Genomic DNA, 13,860 nt, shown 5'->3' with positions numbered 1-13,860 from the left:
TGTTGCTTCCAGCTATCAGCATAGCCATCTTTGTCTCGGCATAAGTTACACCATCGCGTCTCCATTTAGCGAGGTGGCCCATAATACTGGGCTGTGCTGCGCTGCCGCCACCTTGTGCTTCGCTGACCGTTCATGAGTGAGTATTTCCGTTCGGCCACCGTGTTAAATGGAGAAGTCTGTTCTACAAAATTTACAGGCAGCATACCCCTCCCCCTTCGAACTGTCCTGGATAAACTGAAATTCTTGTTTCCAATCGTTTTGGAACTTACAAGCGTCTTTCTTCATCTAACTCGTCGTCGGCGTCGCCTTGGCTGTATCTTCCTCGTTCTTCTGCTTCGTCTCCTTGTTGTGTGCGCAGTTGTGCACTCTCTAAAAGCCATAACGTCATGTTTTAACGTGATTGGGCAGGCACACTGTTTATATCGTGGGAAAGCGGACGTGAAAACAGGCTGTCGACTCGTCACTCAGGTCCGCATGGAGCTGGAGGGGGCGTGGCCTCCAGCTCCGGCTGAAAATCGGGAGATTTTCGGGAGAATATTTGTCCCCAGAGGTTTTCGGGAGAGGCGCTGAATTTCGGGAGTCTCCCGGAAAATTCAGGAGGGTTGGCAAGTATGTTAATCTGATTTATAAATATGTAATTTAACTGCATTGTATTTAAGGAAAAGTGTTATGTTGAACTATAAGTTAGAGCAAACAGCGAGAGCTACCGTCTGTGGTCAGTTTTTCGCCCTTTAGTGCATTTTTCATGTAAATCCCTTATTGGTGTTATTGTACACACTTCTGCCCCCTCTAATGGCAGAGGGTACTGGCTCAATTCCCCGCCAGGTTTGGGTCAAGAAGAGCATCCGGCGTAACAACTAAGCCAAAACCATTCATGCGATTGACTCGCTGTGGCAACCCCTGACAACTAAGAGCCGAAAGTGCAAGAGAGTGTGCCATTCTTGTCAGAGCAGAGGCGGGCGAAAGTGTCCCTCAGCACATGTAGTCACACAAACAAAAACAATTACAGCACAAGTGCAGTGCACTAGGAAAGTATTTACAGTGCTTCGCTTTTTCCACTTTTTGTTATGTTACAGCCTTAACCTCCCGCCCCGAACCTCAACTACCCCCATACCCCACCAGAAAACACAGTTTTGAAAAAAAATCATAAAGTCACTAAACAGAGCAGCAGCATTGCAAAAATATCCCCCGTTTTAAAATACATTTTGTTAATGTTTACATCTCCTTTGGCAACGGGCACATGCACGTCTGTGGAAGTGTCATTGAAGCCAGTCTATTTCAAATAAAGTGCTGGCGTAATGTGTTTTAGCTCAATGGTAGTATGCTGTTCTCTCGCACAGGTGATGTGTGTTCGGCCCGCTCGAACCCATCCATCCATGCATTTTCTACCGCTTGTCCCTCTCGGGGTCGTGGGGGTGCTGGAGCCTCTACCAGCTGCCAGAAGGAGAAAACAATGCAGCTGAGACAAAGAGAGAGAGACAGTAGACACGCTAGAAGAAGCTGAGCTGTTTGTGATTGACAGCTACAAACACCAATCATTGCATTCCGCAGTCAAAATCGTGGGCCCTAAATGGGTGTGGCCCCTGGGCTTCGGCCTAGGTAGGCCCGTGCATTAAGGCGGCCTGTTGAGTAAAACTGTTTGTCGGCCGTAACCACACCAAAAACATTTGTAAAAAACTTCTATCTAGGAAAACTGGCCATTGTCTTCCGTAAAAACCAGGCAAAAACCAACTCTGTCATCTGTCATATCAACAGCAGATGCTCGCTCTTTCTCACTTGCGCCAAAACCCGCCTTCATTGCACTTAGCCAGTGATGCGTTTATGGCCAGACAAAAAGTCGGACAACTCCAACACCACACATAAAGTGTAAATTCCAGGTCGCTAAACTATGACTCCTCAATCAGATGTGTCCTATTCTACTGTCATTTATTAAGAATGTTAATTTATGCATATTAATCGTTTAATGCTGTTATTAAATTACAGAAATGCTCGTAAAAATATATACTTTACAGACAGAAAGTTACAGGAATGTACACTTTACCCCATGCTTACATCTTAATTGTGCAACATGTGAACCTAAAGGGGTACACATTCTTTCCAAAGCAGGACCCCCACCCAGACATACAATACTAGTACATAGCTCATGAAAAACAAGATTTTTTTGTTGTTGTTGTTATTTTCATTGTTAAGTGGGCCAAATCACCTATATTGGAAAATTATCTCTTGGAAATGACTGCTGTCATTTCATTATAAATTGTTATGATGTCAGATTTCAGACAGGTGTGCTGCTGCTATGGCCACAGTGTGCATGTCTGATGATGCTCCACTGACTGCTCAGAGACTTGTTGCATTTGCTAACACACATAAAAAGATTACATGGAACATAGGTTACAGCCCTAATCCAAAATGGAATTAATTCATTTTTTGCCCTCAAATGATAATGTGACAAGTTGTTTTTTTAAATTTTGCTAATTTATTAAAAAGAAAAAAAAAGGAAAAACACAGAGCCTTTGCTCAATACTTTGTTGATGCAACTTCAGCAGCAAATACAGCCTCAAGTCTTTTTGAATACAATGCCAGAAGCTTGGCACACCTATCTTTGGGCAGTTTTGCCCATTACTCTTTGCAGCACACCTCAAGCTCCATCAGGTTTGATGGGAAGAGCTGGTTTTCATCCAGGATGTCTCTGTACATCGCTGCATTCATCTTAGTCTAGTCAGGGAGGTGACCAAGAACCCGATGGTCAATCTGTCAGAGCTCCAGCTTTCTTCTGTGGAGAGAGGAGAACCTTCCAGAAGGACAACCATCTCTGCAGCAATCCACCAATCAGGCCTATATTGTAAAGTGGCCAGACAGAAGCCATTTCTTTGTAAAAAGTTTGCCAAAATGCTGAAAACTCTCAGACCATGAAAAAACAAAATTCTCAGATCTAATGAGACAAAGATTGAACTCTTTGGTTTGAATGGCAGGTGTCACGTTTGGAGGAAAACATGCACAGCTCATCACCAGGCCTATACCATCCCTACAGTGAAGCATGGTGGTGGCAGCATCATGCTCTGGGAGTGTTTTTCAGCGGCAGTAACTGGGAGACGGGTCAGGATAGAGGGAAATATGAATGCAACAAGAGACATTCTGGATATAAACATATAAAACAAAACTTGAGGCAGTAATTGCTGCCTTAGGTTTTTGAAGGGTGTAAAAAGATTGTATATTCATATTTATTTCCTTTTGCACACATTTCTCAGTCCTAAACACTAATATCAAGCATGTCAATCTTTTTAACCCTTTGGAATGCCTTTTGATCAGATAATGTCACAGTTATAAATTTTATAAGATAACTCATGCTACGTATTTTTTTTTCTAATTGGCAATTGTGACATCATTTGATAAAAGGCTTTCAAAGGATTCAAATAAAAATAGAAAATTTTTTGGTATTTTTGTGTCAGCCTGAAGTTATTTGAGAGATTTGAGCAAAGAAAAAAAAAAAGGAAACCAAAATGTTTGTATACCCAAATGACCCACCTGTGGAGGACACATTTCACCTAGTGTGTGTGTGACAATCATTGGTACTTTAACTTTAACTGTAGGTCCTGTTTGGCTTTGGGGTATTGTTGAATAACAGCCAGACTGTCAGTGTATGAAACACCTGTGAAAGAATTGGACATTGACATTGACAGGACAGAAAAGTCAGCCTCTGTCCCCTGAGGGTTAATGGCTAAAATAATCCAAAAAAATACTACAAACAAATGTGCAAAATATGCAAGAGGATGTCATATCTTTTCATATGCAAGCAGAGCAAATCCTAAAGAGACATAAGTATCATCGTTTTCACATTTGCCCATACAGTAGCAAAAGGCCCCTCCCTGCACTCACTCCACCTGTGCACCACTCAGCTCCATGCACACACACACTCTCTGTTGCTTTCAAGTGTGTGTGTGCCTTTGTGTGGATCTCCATCACTTTCAGCTGGATGATCTGCATGTTGCACAAATCCAGGACAGTGTGTGTGTGTGTGTGTGTGTGTGTGTGTGTGTGTGTGTGTGTGTGTGTGTGTGTGTGTGTGTGTGTGTGTGTGTGTGTGTGTGTGTGTGTGTGTGTGTGTGTGTGTGTGTGTGTGTGTGTGTGTGTGTGTGTGTGCGTGTGTGTGTGTGTGTGTGTGTGTGTGTGTGTGTGTGTATGTCCGTGTGTGAGAGAAAGAGAGAGAGTGACAGAGGGGGCGTTACGATGGCTTGGACCTATAAGTTATCCATTGCGTAAAGGGACTCTTAATTCTTGGCTGTAATCTGCAAGCCACTGGACACGTAGATGACACACTGCACTGTTCTCCTTTTTAAAGGCACTCCGAGGTAAGAATAACGCCACAGATTGATTTGCTCCTCTTTGTAGTTCAACACTTTGTTGTTTATTTCACTAATTCCTCAGATGTGCTTGCTGCAGCCAAATAATTGTTGTGAGCCTTCATGCATGCTGGTGCGCGTATCTGATGATGAATGGATGTGGTTTGAAATTCAAAGTAAATTTAGACCTACACACTTAAGGGGTCCTTCCAACCAATGCAGATCAAAAATGGTCATTTAGATCAGTGGTCCCCAACCACCGGGCCGCGCAAGAAATAAAAAATAAAAAATAAAAAATAAAAAAATGTTGTTGTTGTTTTTTTTTAATTAAATCAACATAAAAAACACAATATATACATATTGTGTATGTGTATGTCAATATAGATCAATATAGTCTGCAGGGATACAGTCCGTAAGCACACATGATTGTATTTCTTTATGAAAAAAAAAATGAAAAAAAAAATCCAATGCAAGAGCTGCATTAGAAATGTATATTTTTACAAAGACAATAATGCCCAGTTTGGTAATTAAGTTTGTCAATTGCATTGATATAGTACAGTATGATGCACTACAGTTCTACAACCAATTTGCACCGTTGTGAAAACTAAATCTTTGACACAGCTTTTCGATCTTATTTGGTAGTGCAGGTGTTCCTAATGTTGTGGCCAGTGAGTCTCTTCTTCAGATATTGAGTTGGGCGCACGCACACACACACACACACTCAAATACACACGCACACATTCATATTCACCTATTAATTCACCGACATTGTTAAATGATGGCCAATTGGGATAGTGGGGGTTTTTTTTAGTCCAAATCCAAACCCAATACTTTATACTGTATTCTATTTGTATTGCAGTTGAATTGTGATACAGCAACTGTCTATAGCAGTGATTCTTAAACATGCACATATGCACATGTACTTCTAGTTGTACACGGGCTCCATCTAGCTAGTAGTACGCCAAAGAATCATTTGATTAAAATACTGTGTTTTATTTTCCTATATTCAAACACAGTGTTACTGTTCAAACTGTGTGTAAGGTTACAATGGCCAAAAATATGAAACGTGCTTGTTAAATAAAACATCTGCCTTGTTTAATGAATACTTAGGCCTACTGAGCTACTGTATTTTAATGTTGGTCATTATGGTGGTATTTGGAGAGCCACATTTTTTTTAGATGTGATACTTGGTGAAAAAAAGTTTGAGAACCACTGGTCTATAGTGTCCATTTGGATTCAGCATCGTTACTGAGTAACACCTAGGCATCAATAAAACGCAGGCTTGAGTTTTATAGTATCGTCTATACGAGTTGTGGGGAGGGAAACAACATGTTTATAAATCAGTCTACTACTTTAGCACCAAGGACAGCTCCACTTCAGCAAAGTCGAACACAAAAGATGCACAGCACAGACTACAATTCGAAGTCAGACTAAAATATGCCTCAGTGAGCATCCAAAGTAGGGACGTTTCAATCAGAATTATTTTGTTGCCCATAGCGATCATCCATGAGTGACATCAGCCGATACCAATACTGATCACATGTATTTACTGTACATTGTTCAGTTTATTTATGATGGGTGCTATTGACAGTTTAACAATATCAACACAATATTTAGACTATCTTCTTTTTTTATTTTATTACATCCATTTTACAAAGTCAATAGTACACAATAACTACACAAAAGCAAAAACTACTGTCTACTACTCATTTAAATCATGTGGTTTTTGCCCTCGAGGTCCTCCTGTATCCGGTGAATTATTCCTTGAGTTTGTAAACATTAACAAAAATGAAAAAATATAAATATTTTAAGAAATATAAAAAATGTTGATCTGCTCACTCTAGTATCAATCATATTCTGATCCTACCCTTGATTTCGACACCACTAATTTATGAAAAGAGCCATCCTCCTTTTATGGGTGGTGTACTGACTGACAATGCTGATACACCAACACTTGTTATTATATTATACTCTTATTATTCTACTCGTTAATTTCCGTTAATACCTGCTTACTTTCTGCTGCAACACGGTTCTGTCCACACTTCTTAAAGGCCTACTGAAACCCACAACTACCGACCACGCAGTCTGATAGTTTATATATCAATGATGAAATCTTAACATTATAACACATGCCAATACGGCCGGGTTAACTTATAAAGTGACATTTTAAATTTGCCGCTAAACTTCCGGGTCGAAACGCCTCTGAGGATGACGTATGCGCGTGACGTAGCCCGGGGAACAGAGGTATGCCTTCCCCATTGAATACAATACAAAAAAGCTCTGTTTTCATTTCATAATTCCACAGTATTCTGGACATCTGTGTTCGTGAATCTGTTGCAATTATGTTCATTGCATTATGGAGAAAGAAGCTGAGCAAGCAAAGAAGAAAGTTGTCGGTGCGAAACGGACTTATTTTTCGAACGAAGTCAGCAACAACAGTACACAGCCGGCGCGTCTTTGTTTACATTCCCGAAAGATGCAGTCAAGATGGAAGAACTCGGATAACAGAGACTCTAACCAGGAGGACTTTTGACTTCGATACACAGACGCCTGTAGAGAACTGGGACAACACAGACTCTTACCAGGATTACTTTGATTTGGATGACAAAGACGCAGACGTGCTACCGTGAGTATGCAGCTTTGGCTTCTAAACATTTGATCGCTTGACCGTATGTGCGCAACTTTTTTTTTGCGTATGTACGTAACTTTTTTTAAATATATAAGCTTTATGAACCTTGGGTTAGTTGAACGGTCTTTTGGGCTGAGTGATTGTGTGTGTTGATCAGGTGTTTGAATTGTATTGGCGTGTTCTATGGAGCTAGGAGCTAGCATAGGAGCTAGGAGTTAGCATAACAAAGACGTAGGTGTTTTTATGCAGGATTAATTTGTGTCATATTAAATATAAGCCTGGTTGTGTTGTGGCTAATAGAGTAAATATATGTCTTGTGTTTATTTACTGTTTTAGTCATTCCCAGCTGAATACCAGGTACCGTGAGTATGCAGCCTTGGCTGCTAAACATTTGATAGCTTGACCGTATGTGCGCGTCACGTACGTAACTTTTTAAAAATATATAAGCTTTATGAACATTGGGTTAGGTGAACGGTCTTTTGGGCTGAGTGATTGTGTGTGTTGATCAGGTGTTTGAATTGTATTGGCGTGTTCTATGGAGCTAGGAGCTAGCAGAGGAGCTAGGAGCTAGCATAACAAACACGTAGGTGTTTTTATGCAGGATTAATTTGTGGCATATTAAATATAAGCCTGGTTGTGTTGTGGCTAATAGAGTATATGTATGTCTTGTGTTTATATACTGTTGTAGTCATTCCCAGCTGAATATCAGGTACCGTGAGTATGCAGCTTTGGCTGCTAAACATTTGATAGCTTGACCGTATGTGCGCGTCACGTACGTAACTTTTTAAAAATATATAAGCTTTATGAACCTTGGGTTAGGTGAACGGTCTTTTGGGCTGAGTGATTGTGTGTGTTGATCAGGTGTTTGAATTGTATTGGCGCGTTCTATGGAGCTAGGAGCTAGCAGAGGAGCTAGGAGCTAGCATAACAAACACGTGTTTTTATGCAGGATTAATTTGTGGCATATTAAATATAAGCCTGGTTGTGTTGTGGCTAATAGAGTATATATATGTCTTGTGTTTATTTACTGTTGTAGTCATTCCCAGCTGAATATCAGGTCACCCCCGGCTCTCACAGCATCTTCCCTATCTGAATAGCTTCAACTCCCCACTAGTCCTTCACTTGCACTTTACTCATCCACAAATCTTTCATCCTCGCTCAAATTAATGGGGAAATTGTCGCTTTCTCGGTCCGAATCTCTCTCACTTCATGCGGCCATCATTGTAAACAATACGGAACTTTGCGTATATGTTCAATTGACTACGTCACGCTACTTCCGGTAGGGGCAAGCCTTTTTTTATCAGATACCAAAAGTTGCGATCTTTATCGCCGTTGTTCTATACTAAATCCTTTCAGCAAAAATATGGCAATATCGCGAAATGATCAAGTATGACACATAGAATAGATCTGCTATCCCCGTTTAAATAAAAAAAATTCATTTCAGTAGGCCTTTAAACTTTACTAAGCACTTATTTATTGGTGTTGTTTCAAGCTAGCTTAGCTTAGCCATTAGCATGCCTGCTCCTGGCTTTCTTTTGGTGTGTAACATGTTTAGCCTCGTCCTCTAGTGGGAATACTGGACGTCGAGTGGATCTAGTTAACACGCGAAGTCCCAGAGAAGGGTCAATTGACACTTTTACCTAGAAAACACACAAGAGGGTCATTTGACCCCTAGTCCCCCCTGTGGACACTCCTTTTGTTATGAAAATGTGGCTGTTAGTGGCACACGGCAGGGGGCCACTTGAGCCTGTGTGGGGGAGGGGACCTTACAGCTCAAGCTTTAGTTCTGAGGTAGGTTGTGTGTGTTTTTGCAAGGATCAACAGAATGAAGGGATCAACACTCTGACATTTATTGTTAAAAAAAATACAAAACAAAACATATTTACAAAGAATGAAAAAGCAACTGTTTTCCCAGTTTTGGTGTGGAGGGTTGTTGCAGAAGCAATTGTTATTTTTGTGTGCCAAAAATAGTTTAAAAAAAAAAATTTACAAAGAAAAAAGCATATTTACAAAGAATGAAAAACCATGTCCATGTAAACGTGACTGACATACATTTGAGCAGTCACTCACAATCCTGGCACTGCCATTGCTCCTTTCGGCATTTCCCACATGTATAATTTTTCTGTCTACCTAGACAAACTGCCCCTAACAGCCTCATTACCATAACAAAATGAGTGATTAGTGTATTCGGGAAAAGCGTCGGGCCAAATGACCCCTCTCTGGGTCTTCTAGGTAGACAGAAAAATGCTGGGACTTCTAGTGTTAATAGTGTGAGGGTCCAGTCCATATTGGGGCCAGCAGGAGATCATCTTGAGCGGAGACAGGCCAGGTCAGCAGCGCAGAGACGTCCCCAACTGATGCACAGATGAGTGGTGCACCCCGGGTCCCGACTTTAAACAGCTGGCGCATCCTCTGTGGTCAATTAATAACCTCTTCACGCAGGAGAGGGGGGCAGAACAGAAAAGAGACGGCAGATAAACTGATCTAAAAGGGGGGTCTATTTAAAGGCTATTGTATACAAATGAGTTTTAAGATGGGACTTAAATGCTTCTACTGAGGTAGCATCTCTAACTGTTACCGGGAGGGCATTCCAGAGTACTGGAGCCCGAATGGAAAACGTTCTATAGCCCGCAGACTTTTTTTGGGCTCTGGGAATCACTAATAAGCCGGAGTTCTTTGAATGCAGATTTCTTGCCGGGACATATGGTACAATACAATCAGCAAGATAGGATGGAGCTAGACCGTTCAGTATTTTATACGTATGTAGTAAAACCTTAAAGTCGCATCTTAAGTGCACAGGAAGCCAGTGCAGGTGAGCCAGTATAGGCGTAATATGATCAAACTTTCTTGTTCTTGTCAAAAGCCTAGCAGCCGCAATTTGTACCAACTGTAATCTTTTAATGCTAGACATAGGGAGACCTGAATATAATACGTTACAGTTATCAAGACGAGACGTAACGAACGCATGAATAATGATCTCAGCGTCGCTGGTGGACAAAATGGGTGGAGCTACTGGGAGGAGTTCCTCGTTAGGTTAGTGATGCTACTGTACTGAACAAATATTTACGATCGTTTTTGTTGAGGCGGATGAGATTTGAGTAGTAATTAGTTTTAGCTAAGGTAAGCATGCGTTTATAAGTTATTAAACTATCACTCCATGCTTGATGGAAAACCTCAAGTTTAGTCGCGCGCCATTTGCGTTCTAGCTTTCTACATGATCATTTAAGAGCTCTAGTTTCTTCTGTAAACCAGGGGGTACACCTTTTAGGGGCCTTTTTTTAGCTTTAGTGGTGCTATTCTATCAATGGTTTCGCACAGTGCATCGTTAAAGTTGTTGATGAGGTTATCGATAGAGCCCACATAATTTGGGAATGGCGCTATTACCGAAGGCAGTAGGCCAGCAAGAGTCATAGTTGTGACAGTATTAATGTTGCGGCTGCTAAAGCAGTGGTTATTATTAGCTTGTTGACAATGAGTCCGAACTTTGAATTTTATAAGGTAATGATTGGACATTACTTTAGTGTACGGGAGTATCATAACTTTGGAGGTGGTGACACCCCGGACAAGCACTAGATCTATCGTATTTCTGTTGCGATGCGTGGGTTAATTTATTATTTGTGTAAGACCACAGCTATCAATTATAGTCTGGAGCGCCACACACGGAGGGTCTGATGGGGTATTCATATGGATATTGAAGTCCCCCATTATAATTATATTGTCGGCGTGCGTCATTAGATCAGCGACAAACTCTGAGAATTCACGATAAAGTCCGAATAGGGCCCAGGAGGCGGTAGATAACCGCCAGGTAGAGAGGCAGCTGTGCGACAGACCTCATAGTAAGCACCTCAAATGATTTATATGTATTACTTAGGTTAGGGGTAAGGTTAAGGTTTTCATTTTATATTAGTGCGACCCCTCCACCCCTTTTAAAGGGATGGGCAATATGCGCATTCGTATAGTTAGGAGGAGATGACTCGTTAAGCGGGAAAAATGTGTCTGTTTTGAGCCAGGTTTCGCTGAGAACAATGACGTTAAGATTGTTGTCTCTAATGACCTCATTAACTAATAACGTTTTGGGAGACAATGATCTTATGTTTAAAAAGCCCATATTATAGGTAGTGGGCTGTTTTTCGGAATTTTTGTTAATGTTATCCGTAGTAGTGATATTAAACATGTTACATTTATTTTGCGTTGTGCGCCTTAAATAATTCTGACCATATCTAGGAATTGATATGACGGGAATCTTCAGATTGTTTGCTTGGTGCTGCGATACACTGAATGCGTCATCATTTGCCACCTCAGTAGAATGCATGTCCACCTCTGGCACAGTCACTACAGAAAAAAACATTATGTGAGTTAAAAGTTACAAGTTAAAGTACCAATGATAGTCACACACACACTAGGTGTGGTGAGATTATCCTCTGCATTTGACCCATCACCCTCACCCCTTGGGAGGTGCGGGGAGCAGTGAGCAGCAGCGGGAATCATTTTGGTGATTTAACCCCCAATTCCAACCCTTAATGCTGAGTGCCAAGCAGGGAGGTAATGGGTCTCATTTTTATAGTCTTTGGTTTGACCCGGCCAGGGTTTGAACTCACGACCTACCGATCTCAGGGCGGACACTCTAACCACAGTTGTGTATTATTCCAGGAGAAATGCTATGTGTGCAGGGATTTTCCAGCCTGGCGCTGGTTAGTTCTAGCTTAACTGACTCCTCACCCAGACTAACCTGTAACCAAGCATGCTCTAGTATAGTCAGTCAAGTGTGACTTAACCAATAATCTATGTTCCTAGACAGAATGATGCGTCTTCCTGGTTAGGGTGAAAGCCGTCCTTCATCAGCAAGCCCGGTTTGCCCCAGAAAGAGGGCCAATTATCAATAAACGTTAGTCCCTGTTGTCTACTAAAACTAGCAAGCCACTTGTTAAGTGAGACTAATCTGCTATATCTCTCATCAATGCCTCTCGCAGGCAGGGGGCCAGAGACAAGTACTCGATGCCTGGACATCTTTCTAGCGAGACTACAAGTCCTAGCTATGTTCCTCTTTGTAATCTCTGACTGTCTCATCCTAGTGTTATTGGAGCCAACGTATACAACTATGTTCGCGTAGCTACTGGTGCGATTAGCCTGTCGTACGTGTTTACTAGGCGTGTTGCGAGTTAGCTCCCTAAGATTAGCTTCAATGTCAGGTGCTCTGGCCCTGGGAATACACTTAAAGGCCTACTGAAATGAATCCATTCTATGTGTCATACTTGATCATTTCGCGATATTGCCATATTTTTGCTGAAAGGATTTAGTAGAGAATATCGACGATAAAGTTCGCAACTTTTGGTCGCTGATAAAAAAAAGCCTTGCCTGTACCGGAAGTAGCGTGACGTCACAGGTTGAAAGGCTCCTCACATTTCCCCATTGTTTACAGCAGCAGCGAGAGCGATTCGGGCCGAGAAAGCGACGATCACCCCATTAACACGCGAAGTCCCAGAGAAGGGTCAATTGACACTTTTACCTAGAAAACACACAAGAGGGTCATTTGACCCCTAGTCCCCCCTGTGGACACTCCTTTTGTTATGAAAATGTGGCTGTTAGTGGCACACGGCAGGGGGCCACTTGAGCCTGTGTGGGGGAGGGGACCTTACAGCTCAAGCTTTAGTTCTGAGGTAGGTTGTGTGTGTTTTTGCAAGGATCAACAGAATGAAGGGATCAACACTCTGACATTTATTGTTAAAAAAAATACAAAACAAAACATATTTACAAAGAATGAAAAAGCAACTGTTTTCCCAGTTTTGGTGTGGAGGGTTGTTGCAGAAGCAATTGTTATTTTTGTGTGCCAAAAATAGTTTAAAAAAAAAAATTTACAAAGAAAAAAGCATATTTACAAAGAATGAAAAACCATGTCCATGTAAACGTGACTGACATACATTTGAGCAGTCACTCACAATCCTGGCACTGCCATTGCTCCTTTCGGCATTTCCCACATGTATAATTTTTCTGTCTACCTAGACAAACTGCCCCTAACAGCCTCATTACCATAACAAAATGAGTGATTAGTGTATTCGGGAAAAGCGTCGGGCCAAATGACCCCTCTCTGGGTCTTCTAGGTAGACAGAAAAATGCTGGGACTTCTAGTGTTAATTTGAGCCAGGATGAAAGATTCGTGGATGAGGTACGTGAGAGTGAAGGACTAGAGTGCAGTGCAGGACGCATCTTTTTTCGCTCTGACCGTAACTTAGGTACAAGCTGGCTCATTGGATTCCACACTCTCTCCTTTTTCTACTGTGGATCACGGATTTGTATTTTAAACCACCTCGGATACTATATCCTCTTGAAAATGAGAGTCGAGAACGCGAAATGGACAATCACAGTGACTTTTATCTCCACGACAATACATCGGCGAAGCACTTTAGCTACGGAGCTAACGTGATAGCATCGGGCTTTACTGCAGATAGAAACTAAATAAATAAACCCCTGACTGGAAGGATAGACAGAAAATCAACAATACAATTAAACCATGGACCTGTAAATACACGTTTAATGCTTTCCAGCCTGGCGAAGCTTAACAATGCTGTTGCTAACGACGCCATTGAAGCTAACTTAGCAACGGGACCTCACAGTGCTATGCTAAAAACATTAGCTATCCACCTACGCCAGCCAGCCCTCATCTGCTCATCAACACCCGTGCTCACCTGCGTTCCAGCGATCGACGGCGCGACGAAGGACTTCACCCGATCATCCGTGCGGTCGGCGGCTAGCGTCGGATAGTGCGTCTGCTATCCAAGTCAAAGTCCTCCTGGTTGTGTTGCTGTAGCCAGCCGCTAATACACCGATCCCACCTACAACTTTCTTCTTTGCAGTCTTCATTGTTCATTAAACAAATTGCAAAAGATTCACCAACAC

At 41.8% G+C, this 13,860-nt stretch overlaps 1 protein-coding gene across 1 annotated transcript in view; it reads left to right on the top strand.

Moving 5' to 3' along the window:
- Positions 1–4,089: 4,089 nt before the first annotated feature.
- Positions 4,090–13,860, top strand: part of tacr2 (tachykinin receptor 2) — a 34,529-nt gene continuing 24,758 nt past the window's right edge. The window contains exon 1 of the mRNA XM_062067456.1: positions 4,090–4,346. The gene's annotated coding sequence lies outside the window, so the exon portion shown is untranslated. The remainder of the gene's footprint in view (positions 4,347–13,860) is intronic.

The sequence above is a fragment of the Entelurus aequoreus genome, linkage group LG02 (assembly GCF_033978785.1).
Source record: "Entelurus aequoreus isolate RoL-2023_Sb linkage group LG02, RoL_Eaeq_v1.1, whole genome shotgun sequence".
In the NCBI taxonomy this organism is placed as follows: Eukaryota; Metazoa; Chordata; class Actinopteri; order Syngnathiformes; family Syngnathidae; genus Entelurus; species Entelurus aequoreus.
Note: the sequence above shows the minus strand (reverse complement) of the source record. Positions and strands in the feature narration are given on the sequence as shown.